Source organism: Eleutherodactylus coqui, chromosome 7 (genome assembly GCF_035609145.1).
Source record: "Eleutherodactylus coqui strain aEleCoq1 chromosome 7, aEleCoq1.hap1, whole genome shotgun sequence".
Lineage (NCBI taxonomy): Eukaryota > Metazoa > Chordata > Amphibia > Anura > Eleutherodactylidae > Eleutherodactylus > Eleutherodactylus coqui.
In genome coordinates, this window is record NC_089843.1 from 110,275,947 (window position 1) to 110,296,588 (window position 20,642).

General features: G+C 44.5%; 1 protein-coding gene across 3 annotated transcripts in view; it reads right to left on the bottom strand.

The window, feature by feature from the left end:
- Positions 1-20,642, bottom strand: part of GALNTL6 (polypeptide N-acetylgalactosaminyltransferase like 6) — a 1,489,735-nt gene that overhangs the window by 1,081,321 nt on the left and 387,772 nt on the right. The gene's annotated exons all lie outside the window — the stretch shown is intronic.

The following is a 20,642-nucleotide window of genomic DNA, read 5'->3' on the forward strand; positions in this document are numbered from 1 at the left end:
TATATATATATATATATATATATATATATATATTAGAGATGAGCGAGCACCGAAATGCTCGGGTGCTCGATACGCAAGTCGAACTTTCCGTAATGCTAGAGAGCCCGTTTCGAGTAACGAACCCCATTGAAATCAATGGGGGACTCGAGCATTTTTGTATGGGACCGATGCTCCGCATAGGGAATGATTTGTGAAACACCTGAAAACATTAGAAAGTCATGGAAATACCACAGAAACGAATAGGGAACAGCAGGGGCAGCATGCATGGCTGCATCTGAGGCACCCCGGTCCCGCTATTAAGCCAAAATAGGGGGAAAAGAGCCTGTCGGTCACCCCCCTAACTATTTACTTGGGACAGACCCTCATTAGCAAGGCACACGCGCTGGCACATCTTAGCCAAGCACCACACTAGCTGCAACCAAGGACAATCACTGTCTGCAGGTGACACCGTTGCCTCCTCTCCTAGGTTACATGCTGGCATTGCTGTCCATCCCCCTGCACGACCCTGTGTCCACATCGCACACAAATTTTTCCCTGCGCAGCATTCAGCTGCCCTCATGCCACATGCTCGCTTCATAGCTACACCACCCTCATGCCTATTTATAAGTGCGTACTGGATGAGGAGGAACCGGAGAAACACACTCTGTCACAAAATTGTCAGGAGCCGCAAATGTGGGCATAAAAGGAACTGAGGTGCCAGCACTTCTACACATCTCCACAATGCAGCAGCGCATACTAACACCAAAGATTGGTTTGAAGCAGAAGGTGTCACCAAAGTAGCCACCACAGGTATACAGTGACCCTGTGAAAGTCTCATGAAATCACTAACGATTCCTGTGAATGCTCCAATCTAGTATCTCGGATAACTGTGGTAATTTGTAGCACCAAAGATAATACATGCCGACCAACGCAGATCCCCAGACCTCAAGCAGGATGAGGAGGTGGCATAATAAGCCTGAGAAACCATGACTGAGGTAGGACCCGCAATACTCTGTGTGGAAAGCATGTGAGCGGGCCCAGGATCAGGCTCGGTCCTTGCCTCCACCTTGTGTGACCCAAGGTGCTGTGAGTTATATAGCAATGGGAAATCCATGTGTCCCCACACCATTCTGTGTAGGTGTCAGATAGCTGAACACTGCAATGGGAAAGCCTTCTGCACCCTACCCAAGTCATTCAGTGTTTTTGTGCCAGATAGCTAAAACACTGCAATGGGAAATCTTTGTGCACCCACAGTATAGGCGAGCCCATGAAACCCAAGGAAAGTATTAAACATAAAGCAATTACAGTGCCCAAACATGGCAGAGTTTTACCCCCCCCCCCCCCCCCCCCCAGTTACTCGGCCTCTACACACACCCTCAGCAATCGTGGGCATAAAGAGGACTGGGATGCTAGTACAGTTGTGACCGTCTCATTAAATCAGTTACGGTTGCTTTCATCACTCCAAAGACTGGATGAATCACAGAGAAGTTCCACAGGCAAAACCTGGTGCGGTTGCATCCTCCCCCAGGACTTTGGCCTCTGCCCATACTCTCAGCAATCATGGGCATAAAGAGGACTGGGGTGCTAGTACAGTTGTGAACGTCTCATTAAATCAGTTACGGTTGCTTTCATCACTCCAAATACTGGATGAATCACAAAGAAGTTCCACAGGCAAAACCTGGTGCGGTTGCATCCCCCCCCCCCCCCAGGACTTTGGCCTCTGCCCATACCCTCAGCAATCGTGGGCATAAAGCAGACTCTGATGCTAGTACAGTTGTGAACGTCTCATTAAATCAGTTACGGTTGCTTTCATTGCTTCAAAGTCAGGATGAACCACAAAGAAGTTCCACAGGCCAAACCAGGCACAGTTGCATCCCCCCCCCCCCCCGGACTTCAGTGTCTGCCACACCCTCAGCAATTGTGGGCATAAAGCGGACTTGGATGCTAGTACAGCTCTGAACGTCTCCTTAATTCAGTTATGCTTCTTTTGATTGGTCTAAACCAGTGTCTCAGATAACTGTGGTAACACGAGAGCAAATACATGTTGACCGACGCTGATCCCCAGACCCCAAGCATGAGGAGGAGGTGGCACTCTGCACCCTATCCAAGTCATTCAGTGTATTTGTGCCAGATAGCTAAAACACCGCAATGGGAAATCTTTGTGCACGAACAACATAGGCGAGCCCATGAAACTCAAAGACAGTATTACACATTAAAAAATCAGAGTGCCCACACATTGCATAGTTTCACCCCGCCAAGGACTTCAGCACGCACTTCTGCCCTAGTCAGTCAGTGTATTTGTGCCAGATAAGTAAAACACCGCAATGAGAAAGCCGTCTGCACACTACCCAAGTCAGTCAGTGTATTTGTGCCAGACAGGTAAAACAACGCAATGGGAAGTCTTTCTGCACCCACAGCATAGGCGGGCCCATGAAACTTAAAGACGGTATTACAAATGAAAAAATCAGAGTGCCCACACATGGCAGAGTTTAACCCCGCTAAGGACCTCGGCCCACACTTCTGACCTAGTCATTCAGTGTATTTGTGCCAGATAGGTAAAACACCAAAATGAGAAAGCCATCTGCACCCTACCCAAGTCAATCAGTGTATTTGTGCCAGACAGGTAAAACAACGCAAAGGGACGTCTTTGTGCACCCACAGCATAGGCGAGCCCATGAAACTCAAACTCGAAGAACACATGAAGAAATCACAGTGCCCAAACATGGCAGAGTTTCACCCCACCAAGGACCTCGGCCTCGGCCCACATTTCTGTCCAATTCATTCTTTGTATGTGTCAGATAGCTGAACAATCCAATGGGAAAGCCTTTGTGCACCCACAGTATAGGCGAGCCCCTGGAACCCAGGGACAGTATTAAACAGGAAAAAAAGAGAGTGCCCAAACATGGCAGAGTTTCACCCCGCCAAGGACCTCGGCCACGGCCCACATTTCTGCCCAATTCATTCTGTGTATGTGTCAGGCAGCTGAACACCGCTATGGGAATCCTTTGTGCACCCATAGTATAGGCGGACCCCTGAAACTTTTCTGTTGCAAGAGTATAGGTGAACCCCTCAAACCTTTTAGTAGCAAGTGTATAGGTGAACCCCAGTAACATTTATGTAGCAAGAGTATAGGTGGGCCCCTGTAACATTTATGTAGCAAGAGTATAGGCAAACCCCTCAAACCTTTCAGTAGCAAGTGTATAGGCGGACCCCAGTAACATTTCTGTAACAAGAGTATGAGTCAACCTCTCAAACCCTTTAGTAGCAAGTATATAGGCGAACCCCAGTAACATTGATGTAGCAAGTGTATAGTCAGACCCCTGTAACATTTCTGTAGCAAGAGTATAGGTGGACCCTTGTAACATTTCTGTAGCAAGAGTATAGGCGGACCCCAGTAACATTTCTGTAGGAAGATTATAGGCGAACCCCTGTAACATTTCTGTAGCAAGAGTGCAGGTGAACCCCTGAAACATTGACTGGGGAGTGGTGACACAGTCTTGCTAGGGAGCCATAAAACTAGCAAAGGCCTCGGAGAGTGTTCCCCTGCCTACGCTAGACATGCTGCCTAATCCCCGCGCCTCCCCTGCTAGTTGGCCCTCTGAACTACACCTTCTGCCTCTAGCGCTGTCAGATGGGAACTTTAGCACCAGGGCCCTGTGGTATTGCATCACTGTCGTACCCCATCCCTCTTTGAGAAGGAGAGTGAAAAGGTTCTCCTTATACCGTGGGTCGAGAAGGGTGTACACCCAGTAATCCGTGTTGGCCAGAATGCATCTAACGCGAGGGTCACGGGAAAGGCAGCCTAACATGAAGTCAGCCATGTGTTCTAGGGTCCCAGTACGCAATACATTGCTGTCCTCACTAGGAGGATGAATTTCAGGATCCTCCTCCTCCTCTTCAGCCCATACACGCTGAACAGATGAGAGGCAAACAGCATGAGTACCCTCTGCAGTGTGGCCAGCTGTCTCTCCCTCCTCCTTCTCCTCCCCCTCCCCCTCCTCCTCCAAAATGCACTGAGATATAGACATGAGGAGGGTCTGGCTAGCAAGCAACATACTGTCATCCCCCATCTCCTGTTCCAACCGCAAAGCGTCGGCCTTTATGCTTAGCAGCGAACTTCTCAGCAGGCAAAGCAGCAAGATGGTAACGCTAATGATGGCCGCATCACCGTTCACCATCTGGGTAGACTCCTCAAAGTTTCCGAGGACCTGGCAGATATCTGCCATCCATGCCCACTCCTCAGTAAATAATTGCGGAGGCTGACTACCACTCCGCCACCCATGTTGCAGCTGGTATTCCACTATTGCATAGTTCGTCGGTCATCCACGCTATCACTAAAAAACATCCACACCTTTGAACACCCAGCCCTCTGCACGGAGGCTTGCCACGAGGTGGTGCTTTGGCAAACAGTTTACAGGATTCTTTGCTCTGGCTCTGCCTCCTACCCCTGGCTACTTCACTGCCTCTTGAAACTGGTCCTGCTGCTGCATTTGCCTCCCCCTCTGAAGCCCTGTCCTCAGTAGGCTTAGCAAACCAGGTGGGGTCAGTCTCCTCATTGTCCAGCAGCTGTTCCTCCAAATCCTCTGTGCACTCCTCCCTCGGACTTACTTTCCTTACTACTACCTCACTGACAGACAACTGTGTCTCATCATCCTCATCCACAAAAAGCTCTTGAAACACTTGCCGGAAGTCCCCAGCCTCATCACTTGGACTCCAGGAACTTTCCAAAGGTTGGGCATCGGTCACGACAAACTCCTCAGGTGAGAGAGGAACCATTTTTTCCCACTCAGGGCAGGAACCCGAGAACAGTTCCTGGGAGTCTGCCTGCTCAGAATATGTAATTTTCATGGAGTAAGGAGGCTGGGAGGAAGGAGGAGCAGCCAGAGGATTCAGTCCCTAGGCCAGGAGTAGTGGACTGCATAAAAGACTGGGTGGTCGATTCTGCCATCTATGACAGGACCTGCTCGCACTGCTCTGTTTATAATAAAGGTCTACCATGTGGACCCGCAAATTGTGATATGAATCTGGGGAGCCCAGAATCTTGCCTCTCTCCTAATCCCTCAGCAGCCGGCTGTGATTCATCCGGTCCAGGAACTTGGCCTGTGCCCACAACCTCACTTGGATGCCCACGTCCACGTCCTCGACCCTTACCCCTACTCTTTATAATGGTGGATTAAGGATTAAGCAGGGCCCAAATAAATTACCCCACTGTACAGCGCTGACAACTGTCGCTAATTCACCGCACACAGAGACTTGTAGATAGAGGAGGCTCTATGCTGTGACTTGAAAAAATTAACCCGCTGCCTTGCGCTGATACCTAGGGGTCATTTACTGCTCACAGGGACTTGTAGATAAGAGGCTGTATGGAGTGGGAGAAGACTCTAAAGCCAGTGGATAGTGCTGGTAACTGCAGCTATCTCAACCCCTCCAAGAAAAGGATATTGTGAGATGCTCTGCACAGTGGCAGAGCTGAAATACTTTGCAGTGGCCTAGGAATTATTAGAGTACTATTTCTTGGTGTGACCTCAGTCTAATGCACTGCAGACTGAGAACGGTATAACTGAAATTGTTTGCAGTGGCCTAGGAATTATTAGAGTACTATTTCTTGGTGTGACCTCGGTCTAATGCACCGCAGACTGAGAACAGTTTAACTGAAATGGTTTGCAGTGGTCTAGGAAATATTAGAGTACTGTTTCGCAGTGAGACCTCGGTCTAATGCACTGCAGACTGAGAACGGTATAACTGTAATGCTATGCACAGGCCTAGATGCTTTAGAAAAAAGAAGAGTGCACTACTGCTCCCAGCCAGCCACAATTATAATGCACACGGTGAGGAGTAGCCCTAAGAAAGACCGTTGGGCTTCTTGTAGAGAGGATCCCAACTGTAAAACTTTCCCTATCTCGGCAGCTCTGTCCCTAAACTCTGCCTAATGCACTGCAGACTGAGAATGCTATAGCTGTAATGCTCTGCAGAGGGATAGTTGCTTTAAAAAATAAATTGGTGCACTACTGCTCTCAGCCAACCACAACTGTAATGCACATGAGGAGGAGTAGCCCTAAGAAGGACGCTCTGCACAGGGGCAGAAAGCTATACAGCCAGTGTATAGTGCTGATAACTGCGGCTACTTCACCCAACACATAGAATGGTATCTGTGAAATGCTGTTTTGCAGTGGGCCAGGAAATATGAGTTCTGTTTAGCGATGAGAGTCAGCCCTCTGCCTAAGGCACTGCACACATAGAACGGTATAGCTGCAATAATCTGCAGTGTCCCAGTAAATATTAGAGTACTGTTTAGCGGTGAGCCCTCTGCCTAATGCACTGCACACATAGAACCGTTTAACTGAAATGGTTTGCAGTGTCCCAGGAAATATTGGAGTACTGTTTCGCGGTGAGGCCTCTGCCTAATGCACTGCAGACTGAGAATGCTATAGCTATAATGCTCAGCAGAGGAATAGATGCTTTAAAAAAAAAAAAAGGTGCACTACTGCTCCCAGCCAGCCACAACTGTAATGCACACGATAAGGAGTAGCCCTAAGAAGGACAGTTGCGTTTCTTGAAGACATGATCCAACTCCAACACTTTCCCTTTATAAGCAACTCTTTCCGTCAACTCTGCCTAATGCACTGCAGACTAAGAATGCTAGAGCTGTAATGCTCTGCAGAGGGATAGATGCTTAAAAAAAATGTTGCACTACTGCTCCCAGCCAGCCACAACTGTAATGCACACAATGAGGAGTAGCCCTAAGAAGGACTGTAGGGGTTCTTGAAGACAGGATCCTACACTAACACTTTCCCTGTATAAGCATCAGCACTTTCCCTAACCACTGCCAGCATGTGTCTGTGGCGAGCCATGGGCGGGACCACTTTAAGTACTCAGCGGTCACCTGATCGGCCCAGCCACTCACTTCTGTTGGCGGGCAGAGGGCTGGCACGTCACAGCAGGAAGTGGTAATGCCTTCTCCGCATGTTTATTGGCTAGAAAATACTCGAATGAGCATCAAGCTCGGACGAGTGTGCTCGCTCATCTCTAATATATATATATATCTCCTGCACCGTTTGTGAACAGGGCTACAGAGTTTTGCTAAGAATTACTGATTTATCAAAGATTTCCTACCAAAATAGGACTTTTGTGTTTTGTTTTGTTTTTTGCATCAAGTTTTTTGGGAGATAGAAAAAGAATTAGATGTGTTTTGAAAATAATAGTGTGTCTAGTTTAAAATATATCTATGGGAGATCCTTAATTATTTCGAGCCTATAAATCAATTTTTAGTAAAGTGTGTACATCATCTTTAGGTATGCTAATGCCTGAATATGTTTTTTTACCATTCCTTAAAACTTAAATCGAACAGTAATGATATATCTATGTGTATGGCAAACTCGTTGCAGTCAATGCTTTAAGAGAAGGGGCAATGTTTCCTTTAATGGAAATAGGAACCAACTTTAGGCCATAATGGTTGGAGTGACTTTAGTTTAATCTTTCACACAGCAGAGGCACGGCATGCTTGATGGTTACAGTTAATAATTAAATACACACTACACTTTCCGCAGATAAGAATGTTTGTCTTGATAGTTTAGTGGACTTGCACATGATAGAACTAAACTTTAGGGCTCCTTCACAGGAGTGTATGCATTTTTGCTTTCGCTCGGACACGCTGTGAATTCGCATGAATAGGCGATTTTCCGCGATCAAGCCACAAGCTTAATTAGTATTTTCTTATCCATTCACGCGGCTAGGTGTGATGTTTTAGCGAAAAAATACCTCGCAGCCCGGAAATCCCTCGCTCGGCTTAAATCCTCGGAATGACTTCAAATGTCTAAATAGAGGCACCTGTAAGCTATTCACAGCATTGAACGCTGCTAAACTGCCTCCCCATCCCTTTTTTTATCTAGCTCCCATAGGAGTCTATGGGATCCGCCAGCGTATATTGGTTGAAAAATAGAACTATCTTTTAACCCAGTGTATAATAGAAGGTGCGGATTTTGGTCACGTACGATCTATTTTTTACAGTGCGATGTTTTTACACTCCGCAAAATTGCCCATGTGAACGAATTCATTGGAAACCAATGCCTCAGATGGTCACGTATAACAGCTGGCCTTGAAAACGCACCTACATAGCCAGGTATATACGCTCGTGTGAATCAAGCCTTAAAGAAACATTTGGTTTCACCAAAGAATAAAACAGTATAACTTCACCAACACTTACACTTCACATCTGTCAACTTTAGGTTCTCATACATCAATGTTGACTTCAAACAGATGGTTCAGGAATAGAGATGAGCCAGCATACTCGCTAAGGGCAATTGCTCGATCGAGCTTTGCCCTTAGCGAGTACCTGCTCGCTCGGGAGCAAAGATTCGGCTGCAGGCGGCGGGCGGGGAGCGGCGGGGGAGAGCGGGGAGGAACAGAGGGGAGATCTCTCTCTGCCTCTCTCCCCCCGCTCCCCCCTGCTCATGGCTGCAACTCACCTGTCACCCGCGCCGGCCGCCGAACCTTTTCTTCCGAGCAGGGAGATACTCGCTAAGGACAATGCTCGATCGAGCAATTGTCGTTAGCGAGTATGCTCGCTCATCTCTATTTAGGAACATAATGCAACATGTGTGCCACACACAAAATGTATACACAAGACAGCAATATCACAATACAAAAAAACATATTCTTAAGTCTTTCTCTGGCACTTCATCCTGCTCCTCTAATGAATTCTCTCACACCATAGTCTCCTCAGAAATATCTCACAGCAGCTGAGTAAGAGTCTACTGCTCCATTAATAGGGGACCTATGCCCTTCATATGGCTGCAGACACACTCCGACTCACTTCCTGTTAGCAACTCCCTTATATATGCTTATCCTGATCTGTGCTACAACACAGTCACCTATTGGTAACAATTAATATTGCAGTATGAAGTCATATATTAGATGGCATACAAGCAAAAGCAACAAACAAAACAGTGAACACATTTACATAGACAGTCACATTAGTAAAGGATAGTATGGTTTGCCCTTTCTTCAAATACTATTACAACTGACACTATATGGACACAAGCATTTGGACATTGCATGTTTTTCAGCAAATATGCAAATACTGAGTTTGCCGAACGGCATGCTAGGAAGGGCATGGGGAAAATAAAAAGCTGCTAATTTTGTAATAACTATTCATCTGATCAAGCACTGGGGGGACGAACTGGAGCGACGGGTACGACACCGCCACCCACGCCCATCCTCACAACAATCTCTTCTCACAGCCTTGCATGAGGAATGGCGAGCTATTCCTGCCCAGACTTACAGAGAACTTGTGGAGAGTACGCCTCGATGTGTTACCGCTGTAATATAAGCAGAAGGAGGGCCGACATGTTACTAAATAGAAGAATCAAGCACTTGTTCTGAAAAACATGCAGTGCCCGAATACTTTTGTCCATATAGTGTATATCACTATAACATTGTGTTATACAGTATCTTTTTCTTGCTGAGTGTACTTCTGGTTCATGGAATAATTTTCCATCAAGCTTAAAATTCTTGTGCCAGATGGTGGCCTGGCATGAAAGGGCAACTGTTTCTCAGGATCAGATGATAGTACCTGCAGTGACTGTTGATGCAGTAAACTGTATTGCATCTTCATGTAAATGTGATGCCTATTTTGTAAATAGATTATAGAAAGGTATTTTAAGAGTACAATAGCTCCAGTCATGTGGTAGTCTGTACCTCAATATTTTAAAAGTACCACTAGCATATGGAGTAAATATAGTGGACAGTTTTGTAACCTAGGCAACCAGCTAGCATAGTATGGAAAATTCTGGTAAAAGTTAAACCCACCACAAAACTAGAGCTACACTTCAGCTTTCACTGCATTCAGCTATCTCTAGAGTATGGAGAGTATGCCATGTCTGTTATACATGTACAGCTTGATATGAATCTTACTAAAGAGCTTTTTGTGCCTACAGGCTCACACTATTTCCAGTACAACCCACTTCCATGCAACTGGTAACAGTTTAACTACCCAGTGGGCTGCAACTGCTCCTAGTTTAAAATTACTAGGTTAAACTTTGTATTCAATTATGTCTAAGAATATTATCTAGTCACTGTCTGCTGAGACTGATACAAGATTAATATAGTCTCAATGAGAAATAGACGTCTAAGCGGGATACCAATCTTCAAAAGAAGAGCTGAATTTCACATTCATTTTGTTTCCTCTTCCAGCTGCTAAAGATCTCTAAAGTTCATTCTGTACGTTTCAGAGACAGAAATTGGTTATAGTACAATGTGTTTTAGAAGAATGTAACATATAGCAAAATTATTATTTTCTTTTTATTGGTATATTTACTTACATTCTCTTAGAGATGAGCGAGCGGGTGCTCGTTGCTCGAATCAAAATTTTCGCAATGCTCGAGAGCTCGTTTCGAGTAACGAACCCCATTGAAGTCAATGGGTGACTCGAGCATTTTTGTATATGACCGATGCTCCGCATAGATCTTCACTTGTGAAAAACCAGAAAACATCCGAAAGTCATGGAAACACCACAGAAACGGATAGGGAAGGGGCAGCATGCAGGGCAGCATTTTTAGGCTCCCAGATCTCACTATTAAGCCACAATAGAGGCTAGAGTCTGCCCCCCCCTAACAATTTTTACTTCGGATAAACCCTCATTAGCAAGGCACACCTTAGCTAAGCACCACACTACCTGCAACCAAGCACAATCACTGCCTGCGGGTCACACCACTGCCTCTTCTCCTGGGTTACATGCTGCCCAACACCCCGCACGACCCTGCATCCACAGCGCACACATAACTGTCCCTGTGCAGCCTTCAGCTGCCCTCATTCCACACGCTCGCTTCATAGCCACACCACCCTCATGTCTATTTCTCAGTGTGTCTGCGATGAGGAGGAACCAGAGGCACACACAGCAGAGGGTTGGCAGGGCCAGGCAGCGACCCTCTTCGAAAGGGGTGGGGGATAGCCCACAATGCTGTTGAAAATCGATGATAAATTAACGTACGATCATCATTCCAATCCCGTGCCACCTCCGCCTCAAAAATGTCACCAGCTGCAAACGTGGGCATAAGGGGATTCAGGTGCCAGCCCAGCACTTCTACACATCTTCACAATGCAGCAATACTCTGTGTTTGAAGTATGTGAGCGGGCCCTGGGTCAGGCTCGGTCCCAGCAAACACCTAGTGTGGCCCAAGGTGCTGCGAGTGACATAGCAATGGGGAATCCATGTGTCCACACACTACTCATTGTGTTTGGGTGTCAGGTACCTCATCAACAATGCAAGGGGACAGCCATCTGCACTCTGCACCCTACCCAAGTCAGTCAGTGTCTTTGTCAGTGTCTTTGTGCCAGACAGGTCAAACACCGCTATGGGAAGACTGTGTGCGCCCACAGCATGGGTGGGTCCAAGGAATTCAAAGACAGTACACATAAAGAAATCAGAGTGCCCAAACATGGCAGACTTTCACTGCGCCGAGGACATAGGCCTCTGCACAAACCCTCAGCAATCGCGGGCATAGAGTGGACTCCGATGCTTGGGCAGCTGTGATCGTCTCATTAGCGCTATATCGCTCCTCTTGTTTGTCCCAAACGAGTTTCTCTGATTACTGTGGTAACAAGAGAGAAAATACATGATGCCCAGTGCTGATCCCTTGACCCCAGGCAGGAGGAGGTGGCCTTACAAGGCCAAGAAACCATGACCAGGACCCGCTGTAGCCTGTGTGGGAAGTATGTGAGTGGGCCCTTGGTCAGGCTCGGTCCCAGCAAACACACTGTGTGACCCAAGGTGCCACGAGTTACATAGCAATGGGCAATCTGGGTGCCCTCACACTATTCATTCTGTGTTTGTGTTGGATAGCTCAATCGACACCACAAGGGAAAAGCCATCTGCACTCTGCCCTCTACCCAAGTCAGTCAGTGTCTTTGTGCCAGACAGGTCAAACACCGCTATGGGAAGTCTGTGTGCACCCACAGCATAGGTGGGTCCTAGGCAACCCAAGAAATAAACCATGAAGAAATCAGAGTGTCCAAATATGGCAGACTTTCACTGCGCCAAGGACATAGGCCTCTGCACAAATCCTCAGCAATCACGGGCATGAAGCGAACTTCGATGCTAGGACACCTGTGAAGGTCTCATTAAATCAGTTACGTTTTCTTTCACCGCTCCAAAGACTAAATTATCCAGGAAAAAGCTCCACAGGCCCAACCTGGTGCAGTTGCAGTTCCTCCGAGACATAGGCCTCGGCCCACACCCTCAGCAATCGCGGGCATGAAGCGGACTTCGATGCTAGTACACCTGTGAAGGTCTCATTAAATCAGTTACGTTTTCTTTCACCGCTCCAAAGACTGGATTAGCCAGGGAAAAGCTCCACAGGCCCAACCTGGCGCAGTTGCTGTTCCCCCGGGACATACTCCTCAGCCCACACCCTCAGCAATCATGGGCATGAAGCGGACTCCAATGCTAGTACAGCATTGAACGTCCCATTACTGCAGTAACACTCCTCTTCTTTGGCCCAAACCAGTGTCTCAGATAACTGTGGTAACACGAGAGCAAATACATGATGCCCAGCGCTGATCCCCTGACCGCAAGCAGGAGAAGGAGGTGGCCTTACAAGGCCAAAAAACCATGACCAGGACCCGCTGCAACCTGTGTGGGAAGTATGCGAGCGGGCCCTTGGTCAGGCTCGGTCCCAGCAAACACACTGTGTGACCCAAGGTGCCGCGAGTTACATAGCAATGGGCAATCCGGGTCCCCTCACACTATTCATTCTGTGTTGGTGTCGGATAGCTCAATCGACACCGCAAGGAGAAAGCCATCTGCACTCTGCACCCTACCCAAGTCAGTCAGTGACTTTGTGCCAGGCAGGTAAATCACCCCCATGGGAAGTCTGTGTGCACCCACAGCATAGGTGGGTCCTAGGCAACCCAAGAAATGAACCATGAAGAAATCAGAGTGCCCAAACATGGCAGACTTTCACTGCACCGAGGACATAGGCCTCTGCACAAATCCTCAGCAATCGCGGGCATAGAATGGCTAGTGCAGCTGTGAACGTCTCATAAGTGCAGTATTGCTCCTCTTGTTTGGCCCAAAGCAGTGCCCCGGATAACTTGGGTAACGCGAGAGAAAATACATATTGGCCTCGGCCCACAATTCATGCCCTAGTCAGTCAGTGTTTTTGGGCCAGATAGATAAAACACCGCGATGGGAAGTCTGTGTGCACCCATAGTATGAACTGACCCATGTAACATTCCAGTAGAAAAGGTATAAGCAGACACCAGTAAAATTTTGGTAGCAGTAGTATAGGCAGACCCCAGTACCATTTCTGTAGTTGAAGTATAGGCAGACCCCTGTAACATTTCTGTAGTAGAAGTATAGGCAAACCCTCGTAACATTTTGGCAGCAGAAGTATAGGCAGACTCCTGTAACATTTCGGTAGCAGAAGTATAGGCAGACCCCTGTAACATTTATGTAGCAGAAGTATAGGCAGACCCCTGTAACATTTCGGTAGCAGAAGTATAGGCAGACCCCTGTAACATTTCGGTAGCAGAAGTATAGGCAGACCCCTGTAACATTTATGTGGCAGAAGTATAGGCAGACCCCAGTACCATTTCTGTAGTCAAAGTATAAGCTGACCCTAGTAACATTTTTGTAGCAGAAGTATAGGCAGACCCCTGTAACATTTACGTGGCAGAAGTATAGGCAGACCCCAGTAACATTTTTGAAGTAGAGGTCTAGGCAGAACCCAGTAACATTTCTGTAGCAGAAGTATAGGCAGACCCCTGTAACATTTATGTGGCAGAAGTATAGGCAGACCCCAGTAACATTTCTGTAGCAGAAGTATAGGCAGACCCCTGTAACATTTATGTGGCAGAAGTATAGGCAGACGCCAGTAACATTTATGTAGCAGAAATATAGACAGACCCCAGTAACATTTCTGTAGCAGAAGTATAGGCAGACTCCTGAAACATTTATATAGTAGAAGTATAGGCAGACCCCTGTAACATTAATGTGGCAGAAGTATAGGTGGCAGACCCCAGTAAAATTTCTGTAGCAAGAGTATAGGCCAACCCCTGAAACATTGGGGTACCATGAGTGTAGGCGAAGGCCGGAAAAATTAGTTGGATAAGAGTATAGGTGAGAGCCAGAAAAATTAGTGTACCAACAGTACAATTACCCCCCTGAAAAATTGCTCAACCGAGAGGGCAGGTGAAACCCATAAATATTTTTTGAAAGATACAGCTCGGGAGAAAAAAGAACATTAGGCAAAAACCAATTTTTCTCATTTTGGGGAAAAAAATCCTTCCCAATTCCAATACGATAATCAAAATAATCCCTGGATCACCGATCCTTCTGAAGTAATTATTGTCCATTTACATGAAACGATTATTGCTCAAAATTTGTTCAAACAAATGAATTTGAGTGATAATCGTGCAGTGTAAATACACAAAAATCACTCACTTTTCGTTCACAGGTTGTTAAGCTGACTTTTCAGTCAGCTTGAAAACCATCGCTAGATTGCCAGCTTGTCATTCTGTCTAAACGCTACTTGCTCAGTATTTCACATGGAAGCTGACAAGAAGTGCGTAATCGAGCTGTGAAGTCTTTCAGGGTAAACTCTCTGCACAAGTGCTGATGACCTTAGCGGTGACTTCAGCGCTCGTGCAGTCGTTTATCCGACTGTTGGCCCATGTCAAAGGGCCATTAGTGACTATAACATGTAATATTATAATGCTCTGGAAAGGCGTCCAGGCCCCTTTTAAACTCTTTTATCAAATTCGCCATCATCACATCCTCGGCCGAGTTCTATAGTCTCACTGCTCTTACAGTAAAAAACCCACTTCTATGTTGGTATAGAAACCTTTTTTCCTCTAGATGTACAGGACGCCCCCTTGTTACAGTCCCGGTCCTGGGTATAAATAGATGATGGGAGAGATCTCTGTATTGTCCCCTGATATATTTATACATAGTTATTAGGTAACTCCTCAGCCATGTTTTTCTAAACTAAATAACCCCAATTTTGATCATCTATCTGGGTATTGTAGTCCACCCTTTCTATTTTAAACTTAGTTGCCCAACTTTGAACCTGCTCAAGCTCTGAATTTAGTGCATGTAAGTACACATAAATTACCAAGTGGCCCATACACATCATTATGAGTTATTTTGACAATAAAGTGCTATAATTTAGTAAAATAACTCATAATGATGTGTATGAGCCACTTGTTAATTTATGTGTGCCTTCTGTTCAATTTAAACAAGGCCAAATATTTCTTAGCTCCTTCAAGACCAAGGCCGTTTGTGCTTTATTAAAATTAACTACCATAGTACATTGTTGAGATACAGGGCAAACCACTGCTATATCAGTGGGAGTTGTAATCCTGTATGGTGGGACGCACTCATCCATTGGCTGGCTTCTATGGTATCGTTCACATTGCAGAGAATGTTCGTCTGCAGTCACTCCCTCCAAATGTGGGCTGGGTTTAGTGGGTGGCTGCATATTAGTCTGCACTGGACAATTAGCTCCTCCATTCTATACTCTGGCATACTGCATCTTATTAGGGTCTACGGCGATTGTACCTGCCCTACGGTGATTGTGGAAGCCTGTACCTTATCAGGTACTGCATTGTTTTCCCTAGCACCTCCATGATATCACCATTGTACAGTAAAGTTCAGTTTTTATATGTAGCGCCTCTACCTCCATCTGTCCCAGCTGCGTCATACAGCACCATCAACCTCCTGCTTCATCAGAGCCCAGGCTGAATGGAAGGTCTACTGGTACTTTGGTAGCCCAGTCAGGACCTGACACTAAAGAATAACATTGCAACAATTGCATAATTTTCATCTGTGCACAATTACCTTTTTTAAATTAAGTCCGCCCCAATATCCTCTACTAGTAAGATGTTATATCAAATTTTTCTCTTCTATTTGATTAAACCAAACACTGGTACTTTTTTAATTCACATGAATTCACGTGAATGTTCCTCCTCTGTAAAATGATGGATTTTTACTACCTGCTTCTTTCTAGAGATAATCATGGTACTCTAAACTGTACGACATATTCCTTCTAAACTCTTTACAATTACCCATTTCTTGCTAAATTGCCATTTATTATAAGGCTGTTCAGAATAGGATTTTATTTAAACATATTGAAAAAGCAATAAGCAGATTTGTACCTGAGCAAAATGTTTTCCCTGTTTTATTGATGGATCTTTTGAATCTTCGTCTTGATTCTGGCTCTAATTTTTTCCCTTAGTTCCACATACAGGGCCAGGCCAGCAAGTAAGTACGGTTAATGATATTGTACAAAACTCCTTATATTCCTGGCTGACAGTAAAATGCAAAGCAAAATGATCCCTCTGAACCGAGCTGTTTGTCAGCTGCGTGACATGTTCTTCTGTGGAGCAATGAACTTACCAACCATTTATCACATCAGATAGCAAAATAGCCAATTACATTTTTTTTTGTATTAAATGGGTCAAGGACTCTTTCTATTAGCAATGCTGCAACAGCTGAAATTAACACAGGCATCTAAGATATTAAGTGATTAAAGCAGAATATACCACAGTAGTACCTCAAAGTTGGAATCAAACTGATGATATTTGAGTAAATGAGTCAAGCTGAGCCAAGCTTCATGAAACTCTACAAAGTTTCAAAGAAGAGAGCAAAGTCCAATAAGATATCAAGACAATGCAAAATGTTGAACGTTTTAGCAAGTTAAAACAGAAAGATTTACACTGATATCGTTTTGCTCTAAGGTTATGTGAGGGGGTAATATGTTGCACACGCATGTGAAAAACAATCGGGATTAAGTGTCATTTGTGTAATGGGCATAATACTTCTGTTTCAACAGTAGTACCCTTTAACCTGCAACATCTTTATTGGCCTGTTGGACTGTAGCAAATAGTGACTCCTTAGCTACTGTACATCTTAATAGTTAAACAGATGGACTAACAGTATAGTATCTCAGGATTAAATGTTGCAATATATTTTTAAATATGGAGTTTGAACAACCCGCCATGCTTTTCATGTATTCACTATGTTATTTGAGACTTGATACATGACAATTATAGCAGTTAAGTATTTGAAGTCAATATGTTTTGTTTCACAAAGTAGATCACCTCAAAGTAATTGCTTGGCTTCATCAGCTGATGTCTACTGGATGAAGTAGATAACAAGAAGAGATACTTACAGTGTAATGTCAATAGGGTATCTCTGGTTCTAAATGCAAAATATACACATATGTCCAAGTCTATAGACATGCATTTGTTTTCATTTAAAGGGGTTTTGTCATTAAAAAAAAAATATCTAAACTTACCTATCCCTACCCTGTCTGTCTCCTTATCACATCTTCTCCTGGTGAGCTTCTCCAGTGCCCCAGGTCAGCTCACTGCAGGCTGGGCCCAGCTTGTTATGAGGGCTGCTTATCACAAATACCTTCCGGCTGGGTCAGTGAAGGTCACATCCCTGTTCTGTAGCTTCACTGCCTAGGAAGGAATTGTAATCTATTTCAGAGACAGCTCACATGAGCAATCTCTGAAGAAGATAGGCAGTCCTCCTGCTGGCCTGTGAGCGGTGATGCAATGTACATTGGAAGACTGCCAACCAAATGTATGTAACCTCAAAGGGAGAAGAAGAATGAGGCAGCTGGAGCTAAAGTGATCCCCCGGACTGCAGGAGACAGGAGAAGATAAGGGAGGTGAAGATCTGGTAAGTAGACTGATGGGGGAGGAATAGATAAGTATATATTTTTTCTTTTTTAGTGACAGAACCCCTTTAATTGCACAGCAGTAATTCAATATACATTACTAATTGCTTCCTTGATGTCCATTTTATGCTGAAAATATTTCAACTTGAAGACCATACATATTTTGGGGGGTGAAGCCTGACTACTGTGAGAGATGGACATTTGAGCCTGTAGCTCTGTCTCAACATCATACATAAACTGGCATTCCTGCATCTCTGAAACATGCCACAACATGGGGAAGATAAAAGATAAATCTGGGGATGCTTTGGGAACTTTAAGAGCCATGATAAACCAGGCAGACCTGCAGAAATATCTCAAGAAGCAGTCTATGTACTTTCCCAGTGGGCCTTCTAAGATGACATGAGATGGTGCACCCGCCACAACAGCAGAAAAAGTAATAAAGGAATAGGATCTCTACAGCATTATAGATAAAGGCCAGGTTTTTGATGCAACGGTAATCTCTAAAAGCTTTCTCTGCAAAATGCTAACACAAGCTCTAAAACTTGTCATGTCTAGACCAGCAGCGATCAAGACTGAAGTCTAGTAAATAAGCTACTGGGTAGAGGGTCTAGAGAATACCTGTGCAGCACTCACAAACTACGCGGATGCCCTTTCCACCAAATTCACTTTTCATATAGAGAATATAAATAAAATGCTCATCCTTTAGGAGGATCAGGAGAACAACAGCTGATGGAGAAATGTGCATATCAAAGGCCTAACCGGACACCTGGGAGAATGAAATGGAGCTCTTCACTGAGTTATTGGGCTCAGATAGAGGTGTCAGGATTGTGACAGATGCTCCAACTCAAACCTAAAGGTGAGCTACCCAAAGACATGCTTTGTGGCTTACTATCCCTGGAGGCACTCAGTCAAAAGGTAAAGTCACTTGTAAAGGCTAAGTACTGGGTCTTTGCCAAGCTACCTCTGGTCAAGGCTTTAAGGGAGAAGAAGCTTCAAAACATGTGTCTTATTCCATTCATCCTTGCAACCCACAAGAATGGTTGGAGAATACCCATCCACACACCTCAGAATTTGGAGAAAATCTATCTTTTTCTTGGAGCTCAGCTCAATCGCTGTTACCTCCTGGCGTCCGATCTCAAATACACCCGATTTGCCATTGCTACCTAAAATAAAGCCAAGGTCGATGGCTTCTAAATTCAACACCGGCGAAGAACCCACCAGTTCTTGAATTCCTTGCCCCAGGATTTGGCTTTGCATGTTTCCATGAGTGCACCATGGGTGTGATATGTTTTTTGTTTTTCTCATGGTTATTTATAGAGTTATGTTCTTACGGAGACCTTCTCGTATTTTCATGCTGCAATTGTGCAACACTTTTCTTCAACTCTATATTACTATGTTAATCCCATATTGGACATTATCAGACTCTCCCATTTTATAGCTTGGAACTTCTAGCTGGCACGTTAACCTCTATCTATATATCTGCAAACCCATGTTGGGAATGCATAGTTGATTGTGTATTTGTAAATGATCAAGGTTTATTTCTCCTCCCACTTTCATATGTTTAGTTGCCATTGAGTTGGCACAATAGGACCACACTTTTACTGCTATTCACTCTCTCCCAGCGGTATCTCAGCATGATTACCTGGTGTTTGATCCTGTTGGTCTGATCAGTGGTAACAATTTGACATCAGAGATCAGCCAGTCAGCGGGCTTTCAATTTATAATACATGAGTTGCTTGTCTTTTTGATACCATATTAACAAGTAACTAACTCCAATTTACCCTTTGAAGTATATAGCTTGGTTACCTATATTTCTTATATTTTTTTTAAATTTTAGTCTCACAATTACACCTCTCACTATAACTTGTATGTCTTTGTATTTTCCCTATTTTTCCTACATTTTTGTCCTCACCTCTCCTAAATTCCTAATCTTTTAACCTCATCTGTATGTTTCAATGGCAGAGCTGATATTCACCTCCTATAATGTCAAAGGTCTCAATTTTTTGAATAGAAAGCTACATATTATCCTCTTGCTGCATAAATTAAAAACACACATTGCTTTCATGCAAGAAACGAAAAAAAAACAAGGTTCCCAATTTACCAACAAACTATTTTTTTCTCAGTTTGAAAAGATGATTGTTGATAACACCTTAACATCAAGGAAAATCTCTAAGTTGCTTACCTATTTCGCAAAAAAGCTATCTTTTTAAAATCTATTTATTTGATATCACGAGAGAAGGAGCTAGGGATTACCTGACAAGAGACCAAGCTGATTCTGAATTCTTCCCATAGCTTTTTAACCTGTGTCAGATTACAGGAAAACCATTTTAAACTCCTATCTAGATAGCATTTCTGTCCAGAATATTTGTCCGCACATAGGTTAGCAAACTCCAAAAAGTGCTAGAGTTGCATCTCATAGACTAGCCCTCTACAACACCATTTGTAGTGTTGCCCTTTGATTCAAACTTTTTGGGAGTGAATTAAACAAACTTTAAAATCAGCATTCTCCCCTAATTTTTTAATCACTTTCGAAATAATTGTTCTGGAAACAGTATTTCCCTTCAGATCACAATGTTTGCACTTTGCTAATAAATGCTGCAAAATCCTAGATCCTCTTTTACTGGCTGGATCCCCCTTGCTCAAATTTTTCAGAGTGTGTGGCAAAAGTTAACTTAATTTGGCACCCTGAAGAACTGATAAGTTGGTCTACCAGGAGACATGACCACTTTGTTCAGATGCTATTACCTTGGTCTACAATGGGGCTTTGTTGAGAGCTTCATCCTAGACTCCTTTTCCTATGCCTTCAATGACTAACCTAAATATGACATTTGTTAGTACTTTCTGTTGGGAACTCTTTTTGACACTGCAATGTGTAAGATTCAAACTTCCCCGCCACCCCATTACCCTAGTTTTTTTTTTCTTTTCATCTACTCCCTAATACCATTGTTTAATATCAGTTATATGAGCTTCTGCACACTT